Genomic DNA, 22422 nt, shown 5'->3' on the forward strand with positions numbered 1-22422 from the left:
TTTCTGGCTGGATAATATCCCATTGTATGGAAATAGCACATAATGTTTATTCACTAGTTGATAGGATGTTTCTACATTTTGGTTGCTATGACTAATGCTGCTATGAACATCCATGTACACGTGTTTGTGTGTGAGTATTTATTTCTCTGGGATACATGCCTAGGAGTAGAATTGTTAGATCATACATGTTGAATGAAGTTCCATAGAACTGTCACCTGTATCATGAAGGTTCTACATGATGATTGACTGATCAGAACTTCTGTGATTGCAGAAAATTAGGAGCTCTAAAATTATCCTGAGCTATCTCTAATCATCCCCAAAGCTATTTATCATCAATCTTTGCTCTTGACCTAGCATCGTTTTGACAACCAGGTAAAACCTCTGGAAAGTTTTAACGTAGCAGACCCTTAGCCTCCACCAACCCCCAAAAGAAGAATGTCATCAAGTAGAGCTGAGGCCTGTAGCAGAGATCTCCCTGCTTTGCCATAACCTGCCTACCTGATGTTGTCACCAAGGTATTTTGTACATGCTTTGTCTTATGACCACATAAACTTCATGTAACTGCTTCCACACTGGAACACATCATTTGGAAAAACCTGAATCCGTGTTCCCAGGCCATGATCACTCAGACTGAGCTCAGAATACATGATCGCTCCCTCACTTTGGAGCAAGAGTTCTGTTTTGCATCAACTAGAGGAACTACATCAGCTTTGGATATGATCAACAGATATTATCAGGTGATTGATTGATCCCAGGCTGGAGAGATGGCTAAGGCGGGAAGGTGCTTACTGAGCCAGCATTAGGACCTTACTTAAGGTTTCCAGCAGCCATGTAAAACACCAGGCATGCTAGAGCATGCTTATACTCCCAGCATTGGAGAGGTGGAGACAGGAAGACTGCTAGAGCTTAATGGCTAGCTTGTTTAGCTGAATCAGTGAGCTCTAGATTCAGTGAGAGACCCTGTCTCAAAACTTAAGGTGGAGAGTTATTGGGGAAAATGCTGAACATTGACCTCTGGCCTCCATATGCACGACATGTGCATACGCACCCCCCACATTTGTCCACATGCGTATGAATGTGTCTACACATGTGTATGCCACACACATATATATGGGAAAACATGAAGAAAAAGATTGATTTTCAATCTGCCTTATGCCTGTAATCCCAGCATTTGGGAGTCTGAAGCAGGAGGATAGTTGCAAGGTCAGTCTGGGATGCATAGTGAGTTCCAGGCCAACTGGAGCTACAGTGAGAGACTCTGGCTCCAATACAAAAATCTTCCCTCAAAGAATGATTCCAATCTTTTAAAAATACTTTATTATTTATTTGCATGGAGAGAGAAAGAGAGAGAGAGAGAAAGAAAATGATAAGACAGAGAAGAAGAGAGAGAACGGGCACCCCAGGGCCTCCTGTCACTGCAAATGGAACTCCAGTAGCATGTATCAACTTGCGCATCTGGTTTTATGTGGGCAGTGGGTAATTGAACCTGGGCCTTCAGGCTTTGCAAGAAAGCACCTTTAACGGCTGAGCCATCTCTCCAGTTTTATTTTAATTACTAAGCAGTCTTGCTATATTTAGGATGTAATCTGAAGCATTGCTGTGAAGAGCAGATAAAGTGGATTTGGGAGGCAAGCAGATGGAGTCAGAATCTACCTTTAGCACTTGTGTCTGAAGTGTGGCTGATGACTGGGGTCTAGTCCCTCTCCTCTACCACTGTTAGCATGAGCTGCTAAAGGAGAGAGCAGATGATTTTCACTGTTCAGGGAGGGGTGTGTGTGTGTGCCCATGTGGAAGCTAGACTTTGACACTGGGTGTCTTCCTAAGTTAATGTTTTCCAATTAATAGAATAAAAGCAATTTTCTAAAACAAAATTTATACATATATATTTTTAAAATTTATTTATTTAAAGACTATGGCTAGGAAGATGCACAAACCCAGGGGATGGGGAACTACTACTGTGGTCTGTAGGTGCATATTATGCACATAAAACTGCCTTCTAAGTACTTATGTTTATGCTCATATATTAATGTTACTCTCACCTTTGGTTAGAGAAGCTTCACTGTTCTCCACTATTCCCCGCCCCCTTTAAAAATTTCTTTTGTTTATTTTTATTTATTTGAGAGTGACAGACAGAGAGAGAAAGAAGCAGATAGACAGAGAATGGGCGCACCAGGGCCTCCAGCCACTGCAAATAAACTCCAGATGCATGTGCCCTCTTGTGCATCTGGCTAACGTGGGTCCTGGGGAATCCAGCCTCGAGCCAGGGTCCTTAGGCTTCACAGAAAGCATTTAACTGCTAAGCCATCTCTCCAGCCCTCCCCCTGCTTTTTTGAGGCAAGGTCTCTCACTGAACCTGGAGCTTACTGATTTGGCTAGATTAGCTAGAAAGTAAGCTACAAGGTTTTTCCCTGTCTCTGCTTCCCCAGTGCTGGGATTAAAGTCATATACTACCATATCCAGCATTTTCTTTTTCTTCTTTTTTTTTGACTTTTCATTGACAACCTTCATGCATAAGTACACTGTACCAACCACCCTCCTTTATCCCCACTTTCTAATCACCCATCTACTGGATTCCTTCTTCTTTCTAATTAGTCTATGGTCTATTTTGATGTCATCATTTTACCCCTTCCTATTATGCAGGTCATGTGGGCATGCATAGCCAGTGTGAGGTCATGAATGCCATAGCCACTTTGCATCTGGGAGACAGTACTGCAAAACACCCTCCCTTCCTTTGGATTACATTTTGTCAGCCACCTCTTCTTCATGTTCCTGTGCCTTGGAGCGTGTGATAGAAATACCTCAGTGCTGATCATTCCACTGTCACCGTTTCTCAGTACTACAGTGATTAAAAAAAAAAAATTAGGGAGGCATGCTGGCACATACCTTTAATCCCAGCACTTGGGAGGCAGAGGTAGGAGAATCACCATGAGTTCGAAGCCACCCTGAGACTACATAGTGAATTACAGGTCAGCCTGAGCTACAGCGAGACCCTACCTTGGAAAAAATAATATTTATGAGGGGAGGGGAGGGAGAGATTGAGCATGCCAGGGCCTCTAGCCCTGCAAATGAACTCCAGATGCATGTGCTCTTGTGTATCTGGCTGATGTAGGTCCTGGTTAAATTGAAACTGGGTCCTTAGGCTTCACAGGCAAGCACCTTAACTGCTGAGCCATCTCTCCAGCCCTATAGTGACTTTTGAATCACCCCAGTAGTCACTGTCATCTGAACAGTGAAGCTTCTCTAACCAAAGGTGAGAGTAACATTAATATATGAGCATAAACATAAATACTTAGAAGGCAGTTTTATGTGCATAATATGCGCCTACAGACCACAGTAGTAGTTCCCCCATCCCCAGGGTTTGTGCATCTTCCTAGCCATAGTCTTTAAATAAATAAATTTTAAAAATATATATGTATAAATTTTGTTTTAGAAAATTGCTTTTATTCTATTAATTGGAAAACATTAACTGGTACAGAAAAAAAAGTTTAGTCAGCAGGAAAGAAGAGGAAAAACCCCAGTGCCACCCATAAGAACTGGTGGCTCCACTGGGAGGGAATCTGGATCCAGTGCAAAGAGAGGAACACTGAGAATGAGAGCCAGACTCTACAGTCCAGGTGAGAAAGGCTTTGTCAACCTCCAAGTGTCTAATTGCCTCAGACATGAAACCAAATTCCTATCTACTTAGCCTGGCTCTGGAGGGGTACCCGGATATGTAGGGCTGCCAAGGGGAGATATGGCCATATTTTATCAGAGAAAGTGACAAAACGGGAATTTCAAAAATGAATTTTCCATCTGACTTTATTTCCAAATACACTTTATTTTACTTATTTATTTGCGTGAGAGAAAGGTGGAGAGAGAGAGAGAGAGAGAGAGAGAGAGAGAGAGAGAGAGAGAGCGAGCGAGCATGGGCACACCAGGGCCACCAGCCACTGCAAATGAACTCCAGATGCATGTGCCTCCTTGTGCATCTGGCTTACATGGGTCCTGGAGAGTTGAACTGGTATCCTTTGGCTTTGCAGGCAAATGCCTTAACTCTTAAGCCATCTCTCCGGCCCTCTTTTTCTTTTTTTCTAAAAAAAAAAAAAAATACACTTTTTTGTGGGAATGACAAATATCACTAATAGGAAATCCAATTTTACAAAAAATACTACATCTAGTCTGGAGTAGATATATTTATTTTTGGTAACATACATTTAGTGGCACTAATTACACAGTAACCATAAGGTAACTAACATGAAACCACAAGACAGTAACTTTGCCACAGCTGCATGGACTTGGGCCTTTCTGGCCGAGCATGTTTGTTTTTCTTTTAAACAAACAAACAAACAAACAAACAAACAAAAAACAACTGGATCCTACCCCAGAGCTTTGCCAATCAAATTTGTTAAGGAGTAAAGCTCTGAAGTAGTGACTCACCAGAGTTCCTTGCAACTGACAGATAGGCAGGACATGTTAGTTATAAGGTAGTTACAGCCTAGTTCACAAAAGTTACCAACTGTTTCTCTTTCTAGAAAGAATTAGCGCCAGGTTTGTCAGGTGGCATGCAGGGGGGCTGTTAGAGGGGTGTGAAAAGGACCCCAGTGGGTCAGACAGATTGGACATCATTAATAATCACGGTTGGCTTCTAAATACTGCTAGCAAGATGACATCTGATTTGTAATCTTGGGTAAATTATAGATAAATGAAAAAGGCCAGTAACCATATGCTAAGATTAAGAAACAGTGCTTCAAAATTAATCCCATGAGGGTTGTGCTTGCAGCAAGGTTTCACAAGACAAGGCACCCAGATTTTTTCTTCCCATGTCTGGCTTGCAGAGCAGTTCTCATGGCCATTTCACAGACCTCCCTCACCCCATCTTTGGTCTTTCCTGAACACTCCATGTACCCCAAAGTGCCAATCTGGTTTGCCATAGTTCTGCCTTCTTCAGCATCTACTGGTTCCTGCTTCGTCTTGTGTGCTCATCATTATTCCCAACAAGGATAATGGGTACGTTGGGACAGAAAGACTTGACTTCTGGAGTCCATTTTTTTTTAAATTATTTATTTATTTATTTGAGAGCGACAGACACAGAGAGAAAGACAGATAGAGGGAGAGAGAGAGAATGGGCGCGCCAGGGCTTCCAGCCTCTGCAAACGAACTCCAGACGCGTGCGCCCCCTTGTGCATCTGGCTAACGTGGGACCTGGGGAACCGAGCCTCGAACCGGGGTCCTTAGGCTTCACAGGCAAGCGCTTAACCGCTAAGCCATCTCTCCAGCCCTGGAGTCCATTTTTTTTTCTGGGATATTCTCTAAATTCTCAGGGCTGTGGATGGAGAAACACATCAATCCAACATCAGTGTCTCGATAGGAGAGGGGCCTCAGGCGATCATAATCTTCCTGTCCAGCTGTGTCCCACAAAGCCGACTCTACCTGCTTCCCATCCGCTTCCATATCTGCTACATGGTTCTCAACCACTGCGGCCACACACACCTCTGGGAACTGGTCCTTGCTGAAGACTGAGGAAGCATGTCTTTCCACGGGCTCCATCAGGGACAATCACCAGTTTCTTCTGAATGGCAGCCAAAACACACAGCTCCTGTGATACAAGTTGATCAGAGTCGCTGTGGACGCCTGTCCGCCAGGAACATAGCTTGGAGGCGGGAGTGACAGCGCAAGAGGAGCCGCCAGACGACGGCACCGGCGGGAGCGGGAGGGCGGGGAGCCAAGATGTGTATATATTTATTGACAACGTCAATACTTACAGAAAACAAACCATGGTACTTCCCTCCCCTCCCCGCTTTCCCCTTTTTAACTCTGCTCTCCATTACATCCCCTCCCTCTCTCCATTAATCTCTCTTTTAATTTGATGTCATCATCCTTTTCTCCTATTATGAGGGTCTTGTGTGGGTACTGCTAGGCACTGTGAGGTCTTGGATATCGAGGCCAAATTCTGTCCAGACAGTTGTATTTAAGGAGCGGTACTCCTCCTTTGGCTCTTACATTCTTTCTTCTACCTCTTCCACATTGGACCCTGAGCCTTGGAGGGTGTGATAGAGATGTTTCAATGCTGGACACTTCTCCATCCGTTATTCTCAGCACTATGTTGCCTTTTGGGCCATCCCAGTGGTCATCACCTTCTGAAAAGAGAAGCTTCTCTAACCAGAAGTGAGAGTAGCATTAATATATGGTATGAACACTGAGTGTAGTGCTTTTATGGCAATTTGGTGGGAGTAATATATGCATTTATCCAGACAAGAGCAGGCTTTATACTCCTAAGGCTCATGACCTCCCCTGCCATAAGCTTTTGATTAGGTTTTCAGTTCCAGGCAAGAATTCCCTCCATGGAGTGGAACTCAAACCCAAACAGAACAGTTGCTCTCTCCCATAACAGGCATGCCACCATTGCACCAGTTGGCACATTTAGTCTGGCTGGCCAATCTTAAAGGTTGCAGGGTCCACTGCTAGTTAAGACCATTGAAGACTTTTCTCTCCCAACAGGCTGCATAGCTTTTTCCAGCATCATGACAGCTAGTCAACAGGGAGGAGGCTTCCAGCTCAACTTCACCTTGATTTATCCATGATCTGCAACGAAAGGATGCGTGTTCAGCAATAAGCTCTTATCATCCAGTTTTGGTGGACAACCACGAGCCTTGACAATAGGCTATAATGTATTGAGGACATTGAGAGCCTAATTTACCAACAACTTGTTAGCATCCCCAGCATTATACATGGGTACTGGGGGTTGGACTCAGGCCCTCATGCTTGTATATCAAGCACTCTACCCAGTGAGCCATCAACTCAAAACAATTTACTTTTTTGTGATTTCATGGACTAAACTTTGTTATGTTGTATATGGAGCAGAAATCTTCTGGCTAGTTCAATACTTTGGCAGAGAGAAAAATACCACAAACACACCATGGACTGATTGCTTTCAAAGAAAATGCAATCACAAAAAGTACTCTTTCAACATTAGACATACATCAGTACCTCTTTGTGATCACTGGAAGTGGATTTCTAGATATCACTGATGATGCTCTCTATCACGACTGGTGGGGAAACAAGTCAGTGACTTCTGTGTAATGTGAGGGCCCCTCAGCTGAAGTGGAGGTAAGAGGAGCTTTTCAGGCTACTCCACAACCTGTCGAATGTTGGCTATTTTGAATATTTATGACTCTGGGGTAATCAAAATGAGCTCCCACGTCTTCTAAGATGTCAAACCATCCATTCATTTATAACGTGGTGTATGTTATGCTGACGTATGTTGTGCAATCTTTTATTATTTGTGACTCAAATGAAGGTAGTAAAAACTTCAGGTGGCACTCTGAAGATCTGAAGCCTTTGTAAATTCTCAGGAATTTCCCTTCACCGAAAGAGCTTCTGAGTGGTGAAAGCATCCCATACAGTAAGCGTTTTCTTGGGCTTGATGATTATTTTCCTCCCAAGGTTATTGACCAAACTCAGTGATTTTCATGTGGGTAGTATAATCACATCCTTAGTATCTGGGGGCTTTGGGTAGTCTCCCTGGGCTCCTTTGAACATATCAGCTCTTAGAACCAGAGCGAGTCTGGGATTGAAGCAGGCCCATATACCCTGATGGTTTTTCTGGCTGTGGAAATTTCTAGGGCTTGTCAGTAACCCATGCTAAAGGAATATGGAGAAAAAAAAACCCCTGCATTAACTGTACATGCAACAGAGAAAAATATCACTTACAATAATAATTCACCTGGGATGGAGCCATGCACATATGAAAGACACAACTTTATTAATATTTACACTATGTGGTATTCATATATCCCCTATGTTACAGCAGATCATGCTAAATGAGCTCAGAAATTCAGATTATTATGCAGTAAGTGAATAACCTAGGGAAAGACAAATGGGGTAGGTATTCTTACAGACGTCTTTCCATACATTCCTCACTTGGAAAAGTTCAGGTTTATTTTAGGACTTATTATCAATGGGCCATTGGTCAGAGGTATAGAAAAATCTACAGAGTGAAATTTCCAAATGTCCACAACACAGTCCAATAGCAACAGTATCTGCCTCACACACATTGCTTATTCTGTACCAGGTAGTGTATATTAAGTAGACATGACATGCCAAATGTTGCTTGTTAATATTACAGTCTCTGGTTTCAATAGTTTGCAAGTTCAGGGAGTGGAGTAGGAAGCTTGAATGCACACAGTGAAATGTTCAAATAGGAAATAAGCAAACACATAAAGCATACACTTATTCTGGTCAATGGTCTCAGGTACATGGTAGTTATTGAATGTTTAAAAGGTTTTCTATTACGTGTCTCTCCTCTTCAGTGTTGCAATAGGTGATACTGCAAACATATTGCCAGAGTTTCTTTTTTCAGTAAATATTGATTTATATTGTCAACATAGACTTTCTTTCCTTTTTTTTTTTTTTTTTGAGGCAGTCTCACTCTAGCCCAGGCTGACCTGCAATTCACTCTCTAGCCCAGGCTGGCTTTGAACTCATGGTGATCCTCCTATCTCAGCCCTACTAAGTGCTGGAATTGGAGGTGCGTGCCGCCGCACCTGACTTGAGTTACTTTTTGTAAGGAAGCACGGGGAATTTATTTAGGAGAACTATATATACTCATGCAAGGGCACAACAATTTTTATATATTTTCCTGCATTTTATGGATGTCTATATAGTACTTTTAAATTGGTTGAAATTCTTTTTAAACTTTATTTTTATTTATTTGAGAGAGAGAAAGAGGTAGAGAGAGGAGGAGAGAGAATGGGCATGCCAGGGTTTCCAGCCACTGCAAACAAACTCCAGACACATGTGCCCCCTTGTACATATGGCTTATGTGGGTTCTGGGGAATTGAACCGAGGTCCTTTGGCTTTGCAGGCAAATGCCTTAAACACGAAGTCATCTCTCTAGCCCTGGTTGAAAATTTTTATGCATGTAAATATTGTATTTTTATTTACTTTATTTGAGATAGAGAGACAGAAGGAGAGAGAGAGAGAGGGAGAGAGAGAGAGAGAGAGAGAGAGAGACAGAGAAAGAGAAAGAGAATGGGCATTCCAGGGCCTTCATCTACTGCGAACAAACTCCAGATGCAAGCACCACCTTGTGCATCTGGCTAACATGGGTACCAGGGAATCAAACCTGGGTCCTTTGACTTTGTAGGTAAGAGTGTTTACCCCTAAGCCATCTCTCCAGCTCTATATTGTATTTTGATCCTATTCACCTCTCATTACCTTCTTGCCTCCCCCCACTGAATACCTTCTTCTTCTCAACTTGTCTCTATTCTACTTTGCTGTATTTACTTATTATTATTTTTTTTTTTTGTTTAGGACTGGGTAGATGGCTCAGCAATTAAAGGTGCTTGCTTGCAAAGCCTGCCAGCCGGGGTTTGATTCCCCACATCCATGTAAAGCCAGATTCATGAAGTGCTGCATGCATCTGGACTTCTTTTGCAGTAGCAAGAGGGAGTTCCTGGCACACACGTACTCTCTTTCATTCTTTCTCTCTCTCTCCTTCCCTCCCTCTCTTTCATAAATAAATAGATCAAGAAACAAATAAATATTTTTCGGCATATAAAATGTTTTAGAAAAATAAACCATTATCTAATAGTGTCTAGAGTTTTCTAGAGGCCATAAATGTCCCAAATGATAGAATAGTAAATTTAGTGGTTATTTCTAAGTCAGAGCTGGCAAACGTGTTCCTCTACAGTGCTACGGTGACTCCTTCAGTGTGGGAGTCACAGCCTCCGCAGTACCACTGGACACTGCTGGCCAAGTGCAGATGCAGCCAGAGACAATTTGTGCATGGGTGAGTACATCTGCTTGCCAGCCAATTTGATTTTGAAAAGTAAGTGAAGGCCAGATACAGTACTCTATAATTGGCTTAAGAGGAAAAAGGGGGCCCTAGGAATTTGTATGAATGTAGGGGCAGTGCATTAGAACCACTTGGAGGCAGTAAGAAGCAGCCTGCTTCCCAGACCAATTAAATCAGAATCCCTGGGGTAGGTTCTCAGGAGGCCCTCTTTTTTTTTTTTTTTTTTTTGTTCTTAAGAATTTGTAAATGATGCCAATGGGAAACCAAGGTTGAGAAACATTGCTTGAAGTTGCAAAGTAGTGCCAGGTTAGTCTCATTTTTTTTTTCCCTCTAAAAGCCTCAAATAGTGCCTCTCTGGCACTTTAGGGGAAAGGTCTTCTAACCTCTGAGACAGAACCATTATCAGTTTCATCAGTCTATAATTTGGGGAATTCATGGCCTTTCTTGAAAACTTAAGAGTTTTTGCTTTTAATATTTGGAATGCTCTACTTATTTTCTGAATCCCTTCAACTCTCCTACCCTACCTCCCTTCTTCCTCTCCCCTCCTCATGGATAAAGTAGCCAGACAATATTGAAGCAAAATAGCCAACATCTTTTATGATGTTTGTCTTTTTAAAAAATATATTTTAATTTTTCTCCCTTTTGAGAGAGAAAGTGTGTGTGTATGTGTGTGAGAGAGAGAGAGAGAGAAAAAAAGAGAGACAGATAGATAGATCGGGGAGAGAGAGAGAGAGAGAGAGAGAAAGAGAGAGAGAGAGAGAGAGAATGAGAATGGGCATGCCAGGAAATCCAGCCACTGCAAAATTTTCCAGGCTCATGCACCAACATGTACGTCTGGCTTACGTGGGTGCTGTGGACTCAAACCTGGGTCCTTAGGCTTCACAGAAAAGCACCTTAACCATTAAACTATCTCTCCAGCCCTATAATGTTTGTATTTTAAAGTGATGAGTGGATTGAGGGCTAGCAAGAAACCCAGAAGAACATTATTTTGAGTATGTCTGTGAAGGTGTTTACAGAGGAGGTTAGCGTGTGAATCTGACTGGCTTAGGTGGGGAAGTCCTGTCCTGAACACAGATGAGTGTCTGAGTGTCATCCAATTGGCTGGGGGCTTTGGAGAGAACAAATACATTAAGTGACTTACTTGCCTCTTGTGGTGGTTTGATTCAGGTGCCCCCCATAAACTTAAGTGTTCTGAAAGCTAGTTTCTCCAGCTGATGGCAACTGGAAATTAAAGCCTTCTGGTGGCGGTGTATTGTTGGGGTGAGCTTATGGGTGATATAGCCGGTTTCCTCTTGCCAGTGTTTAGCACACTCTCCTGTTGCTATTGTCCACCTTATGCTGGCCAGGGGGTGATGTTCATCCTCTGCTCATGCCATCATTTTCCCCTGCCATCATGGAGCTTCTCCTTCAAGCCTGTGAACCAAAATAAACCTATTTTTTTCCCACAAACTGATCTTGGTTGGGTGATTTCTACCAGCAATGCGAACCTGACTGCAGCACCTCTCCATCTGTGAGCTGGGACATGCTCATCTCCTGCCTTGGACACCAGAACTCCAGACTTGCCAGCGTTTGGATACAAGGACTCAATACTAGCAAACCCTTCTGGTAGTCAGAATTTTTGGTGTGAACTGATAATTACACTACCAGCTTTCATGGTTCTGAGGCTTTCCAACTTGAACAGAGCCACTGTGCTCTTGCATGAGGCAATTTCTCTAATAAATCCCCTTTCATACATCTGTATGCATACCCTATTGGTTCTCTCTAGAGAATCTTGACTAATGCACTGTCCATCTGTGTTTCTATTAGCCATTGTACACAGCCTTTCAAATCTACCTCAGTGGATAAATGAAGACAGTAAGGATGGATGGCATAGCTGGTCTCTGAGGAGTAGAGTAGATATTACTTGTAGAAGTCATTGAGAACCTCGTCTTTCTGCAGTGCTGATTGCATAACAACTAGCCCCCCCCCAAACCTTTGTTGAGTAGTACATCTTTTAAGGAATAGTTGAGGGCTGGAGAGATTGTACGGTGGTTAAGGCACTTGTCTGTGAAGCCAAAGGACCCAGGTTTGATTTCCCAGGACCATATAAGCCAGAGGCACAAGGTGGCTCATGCATCTGGAGTTTGTTTGCAGCAGCTAAAGACCTTGGCATGTCCGTTCTCTCTCTCTCTCTCTCTAATAAATAAGTACACTGTTTTTTTTGAGGTAGGGTCTCACTCTAGCTCAAGCTGATCTGGAATTCACTATGTAGTCTCAGGGTGGCCTTGAACTCATGGCAATCCTCCTACCTCTGCCTCCTGAGTGCTGGGATTAAAGGCATACACCACCATGTCTGGCTTTAAATACAATTTTTTAAAAAAGAAATAGTTGAACAAACCAAGAATGTTAAACTTGGAAAAGAAGAAACTTGCAATGGGGGTTGGGCAAATGTAGTAGTGTTCTTGAAAAATATATGATTATGATTTAAGGTTGGCTAGAGTAGAATAAGAATCATTGTGGGAAGCCACTAGGATGCATTCATTCATCTGACAAATAGTTTGAACAACTAATTGGTACCTGTCACTATTTAGACATTTGAGATGTATCAGTGGATGGCGTTGGCTAAGATTCATTATTCCACATTACAGACTAGAGACCTATTTTGATGTATTTGATGATTAAAATGGTCAGAAAATAGAATGAGTTACTTTAGAAGGCATTAGTTGAACGTTGGGCAACCTCTTTTTTAGTTTTTTGCAAGCAGAGAGAGAAGAGAGAGAGAGAGAGAGAGAGAGAGAAAGAGAGAGAGAATTGGTGCATCAGGGCCTCTAGCCATTGGAAATGAACGCCAGACCCATGTGTCACCTTGTGCATCTGGCTTTAACCACTGAGCCATCCCTCCAGCCCACAACCTCTTTTTCTCAGCAGCTGCCTCATGGCTCTGCCACCATGCTTTCCCATCATGATGAATTGTACCTTCAAACTCTGAACCAAAGATTAATTTTGCATTCCTTAAGTTGCCTTTGTCAGGTATTTTGTCATGGTAACAAGAAAAGTAACTAATGTACTTCTTTTTTGTATTCAGGCTCCCCTTTGCCACGTCCTTAATGCTACCATTCATTGCCAGCATAATAATGCCAGAAGTTGATAGTTTTACCAGTTAATGGGGAGGTTCCAGCAGGAGAATCACAGTGAGTGAATAAAGATGTGGAGAAATCATCTATCTCTTGTATGACAAGGCCAGTGCAGACAGAAAGAGGCTCGACTTCTGCTTTGAGTTTCTGGGAGGTTCACGTATAATGTCACCTCACACATTGCACATAATCAGAGTTGGTGAGCTAGTGTTTGAGGCCCTCAAAACTTGAGTTCTGTGTCTTTGGAGATTTTCAACGACTGCTGGCTGAGGTTGATGTTTGTAGTGGAGTATCTTGTTTTGTTTGTGTGCATAGGTTTTCCCCATTCAAGTCTTTGTCACTTTGGGTTGTAGTGATGAGAAAGCTTTGGGAACACACAGTCTTGCCTTTTCATTCACTGCTCACAGTGATACACAACCATAACAAACCACATTCCTTGCTATCCTCTGATGATTGCTTTCACGATTTCCCCATGGGCACCACAATATACATATACTTGTAGGAACGGTGCGGTGTGTTATGTAACATGCACAAATGCTCTTATAGGCGTTAAGCCATCTCGAGCGTGTTGATAACAAGTAACACAATGAATTCTGCATAAATGGTTGTATGGCTTAGCCACTGACAGCAAGGAAAAGGTCTATGCATTGTCAATACAGATGCACTGAAATTTTCTTTTTGTTTTTCAAGGTAGGGTCTCACTGTGGTCCAGGCTGACCTGGAATTCACTATGTAGTCTCAGGGTGGCCTTGAACTCACGGTGATCCTCTTACCTCTGCCTCCCAAGTGTTGGGATTAAAGGTGTGCGCCACCATGCCCGGCCATTGAAAAATTTTCAATTTGAGGTTAATTGAACCTGTGGATGCAAAACCCCCATGTACAGAGTTGACTATATACACACATACACGGTATATGTATATATGTATGTACAGGTATGAAATATCTATCACTTATTCTATGACTGGTAGTCAAGAGATTAACACAGTGAGAGAATGGAGGTGACAAAATTCCCCTACATAGTACAGCAAGATTCTACTTCAAATGCTCAGTGGCTATCTCCTAAGAAGAGCAGGATAGGGCAAGAATAAGGTTGAAGAAGGGACAATGTGTTAGGAATGATTAAGAATAAGAAAAGCAGGGACAATGTATAAGGCTGGACTATAGCTGAGGGATGAGGAATAAAAAGAAATATGACTTTGAAAATGTTAGGCCCCCACGTTGCACTGTGGATGTTGTGCTTGTCCACAGCAGGTTCATCTTTGCACAGGCTAAGCTTGGGGACCTTGGGTGTGAGCTCCTAGGACACAAGGAACTCAACAGCTTCTACAAAGATTTCTGGATGTGATAAGCATGTTCCAAAACAAAATGTTTAAAAGTCTACAACTCGTGATTCACCTTACGCTGAGAAAAATAAACACTTTTCCGTTTGACCTAAAATCACCATACCTTTCACTGCCTTAAACTCTAAATAAAAGCTTCGAAGTAGGGCTGGAGAGATGGCTTAGCGGTTAAGCGCTTGCCTGTGAAGCCTAAGGACCCCGGCTCGAGGCTCGGTTCCCCAGGTCCCACGTTAGCCAGATGCACAAGGGGGCGCACGCGTCTGGAGTTCGTTTGCAGAGGCTGGAAGCCCTGGCGCGCCCATTCTCTCTCTCCCCCTCTATCTGTCTTTCTCTCTGTGTCTGTCGCTCTCAAATAAAAAAAAAAAAATTAAAAAATAAAATCTTCGAAGTAAAGCTCTGGGCTTCACTCTAGTGGAGTGCCCTGGCCCTCCTTCTAATTCTATTTTGTGTGTTTAATGATCACTTTCCATCCTTCCAGGTATGGCGGGATGGTGGTGACATTCTTGAGACAAGGGGGATGGGTGGCTACAAGGTTTTGTTTACTCTTTACTAGGCATGAAGTACACTTACTTACATTGCCCATCTACTTTTTGTATTATGGGAGATATTATGGCTTGCATAATATGTCACTTTGAGGATTCATATCACTCAAGAAAGGAAATGATCTGTTGTGCTTTGTTAAATGAATGAAGTTTGATAAACCTTTGGGTGGGCTGAGGATACAGTTCAGTGGTTATGGTGCTTTTCCAGCATACACAAAGCCTTAGGCTTGATTCCTAACACTGCATAAACTGAGTGTGGTGGCATATTCCTCTAATCCTAGCACTTAAGAGATGGAGCTATGAAGATCAGAGGTTCAAGGTCATCCTTGGCTGCCTAGTGAGTTGGTGGTCAGCCTGGGCTACATGAGACCCTATTTCAACAAACAAAACAAATGAAAAAATCTGGATACTGTAAAAATGACTTCAATATTGTAAAAAGTTTCCATCACAGAATAAAACTATATAATTATCTGAAGGTTGCAATTTTTTTTAAAGATTTTAATTTTTATTTATTTATTAATTAGAGACAGAGAGAGGGAGGGAAGGAGAGAGAGAGAGAGAGAGAGGGAGAGAGAGAGAGAATGGGTGCACCAGGGCCTCTAGCCACTGAAAATGAACTCCAGACGCATGTGCCCCCTTGTGCATATGTCTAACATGGGGCCTGGAGAATTGAACCAAGGTCTTTAGGCTTCACAGGCATGTGCCTTAACTACTAAGCCATCTCTCCAGCCTTGCAATTGTTTGAAATTACCAGAGCAAGGTATATTTGGTGCCTTGTTTTGTATTATCTATAGTGTTGAGTTCAACTAAGCCTTAGAAATGGTTTTAATATCACTATTTAGCGTTTGTTCATTGATCTTTGCCCAGAATCTTTCTGAAAATACAGGCTGGGAGCTTAGCCCCACAGTCAAAGCTAGGAGTGAATGGTGTTAAAAATCAGTATCAAGATGTGGTCATTCAATGAAGTTGTTTCTGATTTCAACATCAGTTAAGAAGTAAGTAATTTAATAATGACTTAAATGCAACTGAGCTTCACTGCAAAATTATAGATAATACAGATGCTTTTTCTCTAAAAGCAAGATAGCATTGTCAGGAAGTTTAACCAATTCCCCTTGTTGCTCTGTGATTTTTCTTTTTTTTTTTTTCTTTTTGAGGTATGGACTCATTGTAGTCCATGCTGACCTGGAATTCACTATGTAGTTTCAGGGTGGTCTCAAGCTCATGGTGTTCCTCTTGCCTCTGTCTCCCAAATGCTGGGATTAAAGGTATGTTCCACCATGCTGGTTCTGTGATTCTTTTTATATCAGAAAGATTTTGTGTGTTTTTCTCACTGTAGAAACATGGCTAGTTTCTCAAAGAGGCATGAGTACTGCTCTGGTTCTGGTGTCTTCCTTCTTGTGGCTGCAGATGTCTCATTCCTCTCAACATACACCTCTGGCCTGTGTGTTACTGGTGTTTTTTGAAGTGAGCATCCTTTTTTGCTCTTACCAGCCCTCTCAGAAGCTGGTATGTCTATATGACATACAAAGTCCCCTGATCTTGCCTAGGCATATTTCCTGTGGTGGTTTGAATGCAAAATGTCCCCCATAGCCTCAAGTGTTTGTGATTAAACCTCCTACTTAGTCTCAAACTGCTTGAGCCTTTGAAAGGTGGAGCCTTTTGGTGAGCCTTCGGATTTTGTAGTTAAGCCTACTTGCCAGTGGGGCTAGTGTACTCTGGCTTCTTCCTCCCAGCTGATGTGACAAGATGCAACATCTTGCTGTTTGTTCTGTCATGGTTTCCCCATGATGATGAAATTTTCCGCCAAAACTGGAACCCAAAATAAACCCTTTCCTTCCATAAGCTGCTACTGGTTGGATGTTGTGTGCCAGCAACAAGAAGGTAACTGCTACATTTCTTTTCTATGGAGACAACAAGAGACAATCTATTCAACACAGTGGTTCTCAAGTTTGACCACACTTTGTGACCTGAATGCTGATGTACAGTGCCATTTGCAGAAGTCACAAAGGGAACACTGGGGACCCTGAGGTGTAGTTGGTACCAGTGGTCTCTGTTTGGGTATTTCTTGGTATTCAAAGAATTATAAAAGACACACATAAAAGGTAAATCAGCAAGACGCTTTTATGTGGAGTCTTGAGATACAAAATTGATATCCCCATTTGAGTGAAAAATACATTATCTATTGAGCTATCTTACCTAGCCCTGACCAGGGCTTCTTTTATTTCAAGGCAGGGTCTCACTCTAGCCCAAGGTGACCTGAAACTCACTCTGTAACCCTAGACTGGCCTCAAACTCACAGTGATCCTCCTCCCTGAGCCTCTCAAGTGATGAGATTAAGGGCATGAGCCATCATAAGCAGCTCTGGGGCTTCTTTTTTAAGGAGTCCATGAGAAGGAAAGATTGGTTGCTAAGAGGCTGTTGCAGTCAGTTCTTGTTGCTGGAACAAACATCCAACTAGAAGAAGCTTATGGGAGGAAAGGGTTTATTTCAGGCTTACAAATTCCAGGGGAACACCATCAATGGTGAAAGAAAGCTGGCTTACTTCCATAGATCCAAGCAGAGAGACATCACCAAACAGCCAGCAAATACCAATACCAACAGGCACAAAAGGCCAGAGCTCAAACTGGCTCTTTACATACCTAGTAGGGCTGGACTCAGATCCGACCCTAGTAACACAGCCTCTGTAGCAGGGATCTGCCTTCTAGGGGCTCAAGTTTCCAGTTCAATTTTATTTTTTTTTTTTAAGTTTTGTTTGTTTGTTTATTTATTTATTTGAGAGCAACAGACAGACAGAGAAATGAGAGAGAGAGAGAGAGAGAGAGAGAGAGAGAGAGAGAGAATGGGCACACCAGGGCCTCTAGCCACTGCAAACACATGCACCACCTTTTGCATCTGGCTTATGTGGGTCCTGGGGAATCGAGTCTCGAACAGGTGTCCTTAGGCTTCACAGGCGAGTGCAAAACTGCTAAACCATTTCTCCAGCCCTTAAGTTCAATTTTGATAAAACACTTGTATCTATGGGGCCATACATTCAAACTATCACAGAGGCATAGTTTGAGTGGTTCTCTATTTTTATACTGTGCATGCACCCCAAACCAGTCTAGGTTGGATGTCCCCCTGATGCTCTGATCCAGGATATATCTAAAAAAATATTTTAATGGAAATTGACCACAAAATAGAGTAAATCATGGTTACTAGGGGAAAAGGAACTTATTCCATTCTTTGTATTGGGAAGTAAATGGAGCTTGATGGGGTGGGAGGTGGTTGGTTCCAGGTGGCCAACAAGTTACTAAGTGCATTATGAGGGAAGGGTGTGGTTACTGCTCAAGCCAAGCAGTGTTCTGGGTTGCCAGCCTATTTCCCTATACACATCTGCCTCACAATCAGGACTGAAAATATTGCTTTCATCAGTTCTAATTTTGGTCCATTCTCTGATTATTTGCCTGACATTATGATGAACTTAGAAAAATCCTATTACAAGGAATGTGTGACTGTATCGGGTCAGGTTTGGAAGTGTTTAACTGGCAGTTAAAATACTCCAACAGTAGAAGATTCTTTCTAAAAGAGGTTTAGAATCCTTTCAATGATGTTTACATATTTTTGTGGATGATATGCTAAGCCTTGCTTGTTAGCCTATACTAAGCTTTGAAAAACATTGATGTATAGCCTTGATTTTTTTCTCCCTATGGCTCTGGATTTTTTGAAGCTGTATTAAATTGGCACATAGATGAGCAGGTCAAAATCACAAGCTGTGGAATAGTATTAAAAGAAGGAATGAAATATGACAGCTCACCATATTCATTCAAACTCTGGAAAGGTGCTTATATAAAGAGAGATACTGAGCCAATATCTGCAGAATATGTTTTTCATTACAAATGACTGATTTCCTTCAATTTTTGAAATCCTGTTGGCAGAGAGGAAACCAGTCAAGGGTTTTGAGTAGAGATATGACATGATGAAAACTGTGGTTAAGGATTGCTTCCATAGTAATATGCTACATGGATGACAGGAGAAGGAGAACCTAAAGATAGAAGTATAGCAATACAAATTATATCTGTCCAAAGCAGATGTGCCACTGTGGACAGAAGGTCTGAGAAAAATCTCATGGAGGTGGGGTGTCATATACATTGATCTGAGCCCTAAAAGATGTGAAGGGTATTTGTAGGAGGATGGGAGTCATTGGAGAGTGGGTGACATTTTGAATTTATCTAGTCATGTTAAAAAGTATATAAAAGGGTGGAAAGATGACTCAGCAGTTAAGACACTTTCCTGTGAAGCCTAACTACCCAGGTTCCATCCCCCGAGTACCCATGTAAAGCCAGATGTACAAAGTGGCACGTGCATCTGGAGTTCATGTGTAGCCACTAGAGGCCCTGGCCTGCCCATTCTCTCTGTCTCTTTTCTCTCTACTTGCAAATAAATAAATAAAAATAATTTTTTTTTTTTGGTTTGGGTTTTCAAGGTAGGGTCTCACGCTAGACCAGGCTGACCCAGAATTCATCATGGAGTCTCAGGGTGGCCATGAACTCACAACAATCCTCCTACCTCTGCCTCCTGAGTGCTGGGATTAAAGGTGTGTACCACCACACCTGGCAATAAAAAAAAAATAAAAGTAAATAAAAATGTAGCATCTTATTTCAGAATAGTCTAGGCTGTCACTCTTGCCTTATCTAGACTCTTATCATCCACATTTTTGTACAATTGTCAATTATACTGTCTTCCATTATACAGAATCTGCATTCCATACCAGGGTCTTGAGTATCTTGTACAATACTCCAGTTTCTTAAACATTTTTAAGACAAAGGAAAGAAATCAGGACAGAGCTAAGATCTTTGGCATAAATATGGAAGGTATGGTGTCTGAGTTGGAGAAAACAGATGAGCTTGGGGGGTTGTGGGACTCTAAGAAAAGTCTTGAGGAGAGACATTTACAGGAAATCTGAAATATGCCAGATTCTACCTTCTACTTTATAAGTTCAAGCACAAGGCTCTTTGGATCCTCAAATTGGCTTTAAATCAGGAGAATGGCCAGAGCAGAAATGAATCACTTCCAAATCTGATCTTTTTTTCTTTCTTTTTTTATTTAGATAGGGTCTCACACTAGCTCAGACTGACCTGTAATTCACTATGTATTCTCAGGGTGGCCTTGAAATCACAGCAATCCTCCTATCTCTGCCACTTGAGGGCTGGGATTAAAGACATGTGCCCCAATGCCTGGCCAAATCATTTTTTTTTTGTGCGGGGAAATACTTTATTTTTTTAAATTAAATTAAATTAAACTAAATTTTTTTATCTTTTCACAATTTTCATTAACTTTTTCCATGGTTATAAAAAATATCCCATGGCAATACCCTCCTTCCCTGCACTTTCCCTGTGAAATTCCATTCTCCGTCATATTACCTCCCCATCTCAATCATTCTACTTACATATATACAATACCAACCTATTAAGTACCCTCCTCCCTTCCTTTCTCTTCCCTTTATATCTCCTTTTACACTTACTGGCCTCTGCTACTAAGTATTTTCCTTCTCATGCAGAAGCCCAATCGTATGAGGGAGAACATGTGGCACTTGGCTTTCTGGGCCTGGGTTACCTCACTTAGTATAATCCTTTCCAGGTCCATCCATTTTTCTGCAAATTTCATAACTTCATTTTTCTTTACCGCTGAGTAGAACTCCATTGTATAAATGTGCCACATCTTCATTATCCACTCATCAGTTGAGGGACATCTAGGCTGCTTCCATTTCCCAGCTATTATAAATTGAGCAGCAATAAACATGGTTGAGCACATACTTCTAAGGAAATGAGGTGAGTCCTTAGGATATATGCTTAGGAGTGCTATAGCTGGGTCATATGGTAGATCAATCTTTAGCCGTTTTAGGAACCTCCACACTGATTTCCACAATGGCTAGACCAGATTGCATTCCCACCAGCAGTGTAGAAAGGGCTTTTTCCACATCCCTGCCAACATTTATGATCATTTGTTTTCATGATGGTAGCCAATCTGACAGGAATGAGATGGAATCTCAATGTAGTTTTAATCAGCATTTCCTTGATGACTAGTGATGCAGGACATTTGTTTACATGCTTATATGCCATTCATATTTCTTACTTTGAGAATGCTCTATTTAGCTCCATAGTCCATTTTTGATTGGCTTGTTTGATTCTTTATTATTTAACTTTTTGAGTTCTTTGTATATCCTAGATATTAACCCTGTATCAGGTATATAGCTGGTGAAGATTTGTTCCCATTCTGTAGGTTGCCTCTTTGCTTTTTTCACTGTGTCCTTTGCAGTGCAAAATCTTTGTAATTTCATTAGGTCCCAGTGATTAACCTGTGGTTTTGTTGCCTGAGCAATTGGGGTTGTATTCAGAAAGTCTTTGCCAAGACCAATATGTTGAAGGGTTTCCCCTACTTTTTCTTCTAGCAGTTTCAGAGTATCAGGTCTGATGTTAAGGTCTTTAATCCATTTGGACTTAATTCTTGTGCATGGAGAGAGAGAACAATCTATTTTCATCCTCCTGCAGATATATATCCAGTTTTCAAAACACCATTTGCTGAAGAGGCTGTCTATTCTCCAATGAGTATTTTTGGCATTTTAATCAAATATCAGGTGGCTATAGCTACATGGACTTACATCTGGGTGCTCTATTCTGTTCCATTGATCTACATGTCTATTTTGGTGCCAGTGCCACATTGCTTTTGTAACTATGGCTCTGCAATATAGGTTAAAATCAGGTATGGTGATACCACCAGCCTTATTTTTGTTGCTCAGTATTATTTTAGATATTCGAGGTTTTTTTGTGATTCCAAATGAATTTTTGGATTGTTTTTTTCTGTTTCCATGAAGAATGTCTTTGGAATTTTGATAGGGATTGCATTAAATGTGTAGATTGCTTTTGGTAAGATTGCCATTTTCACAATATTGATTCTTCCAATCCAGGAACAAGGGATGTTTCTCCACTTTCTAGTGTCTTCTGCAATTTCTTGCTTGAGCGTTTTAAAGTTCTCATTGCTGAGATTCTTTACTTCCTTGTTTAGGTTTATTCCAAGGTACTTTATTTTCTTTTTGTTGCAATTGTGAATGTGACTCATTCTCTGATTTCATCCTCTGTGTGTTTGTTGTTAGCATATATGAAAGCTACTGATTTCTGTGTATTTATTTTGTATCTTGCTACATGGCTGTAGGTTTTGATCAGCTGTAACAGTTTGCTAGTGGAGTCTTTAGTGTCCTTTATGTATAGAATCATGTCATCTGCAAATAATGATAACTTGATCTCTTCCTTTCCAATTTGTATCCTTTTTATGTGTGTCTCTTGCCTTATTGCTATGGCTAAGACTTCCAGAACTATATTAAATAAAAGTGGGGACAATGGACACCCTTGTCTTGTTCTTGATTTTAGTGGAAAAGCTTCCAGTTTTCCCCCATTTAGTAATATGTTGGCTGTAAGCTTGTCATAAATAGCCTTTATTATATTGAGATATGTTCCTTCTATTCCCAGTCTCTGTAGGACTTTTATCATGAAGGGATGTTGGATTTTGTCGAATGTTTTCTCTGTGTCTAATGAGATGATCATATGATTTTTGTCTCTCAGTTCATTTATATAATGTATTAAATTTATCAATTTGTGTATATTGAACCATCCCTGCAT

The 22422-nt window shown here is 41.5% G+C and overlaps 1 pseudogene; it reads right to left on the reverse strand.

Annotated features, from left to right (window-relative positions):
• Positions 1–4745: 4745 nt before the first annotated feature.
• On the reverse strand, positions 4746–12875 carry LOC101615007 (annotated as a pseudogene).
• Between the last annotated feature and the right edge of the window lie 9547 nt (positions 12876–22422).

Source organism: Jaculus jaculus, chromosome X (genome assembly GCF_020740685.1).
Source record: "Jaculus jaculus isolate mJacJac1 chromosome X, mJacJac1.mat.Y.cur, whole genome shotgun sequence".
NCBI classification, from domain to species: domain Eukaryota; kingdom Metazoa; phylum Chordata; class Mammalia; order Rodentia; family Dipodidae; genus Jaculus; species Jaculus jaculus.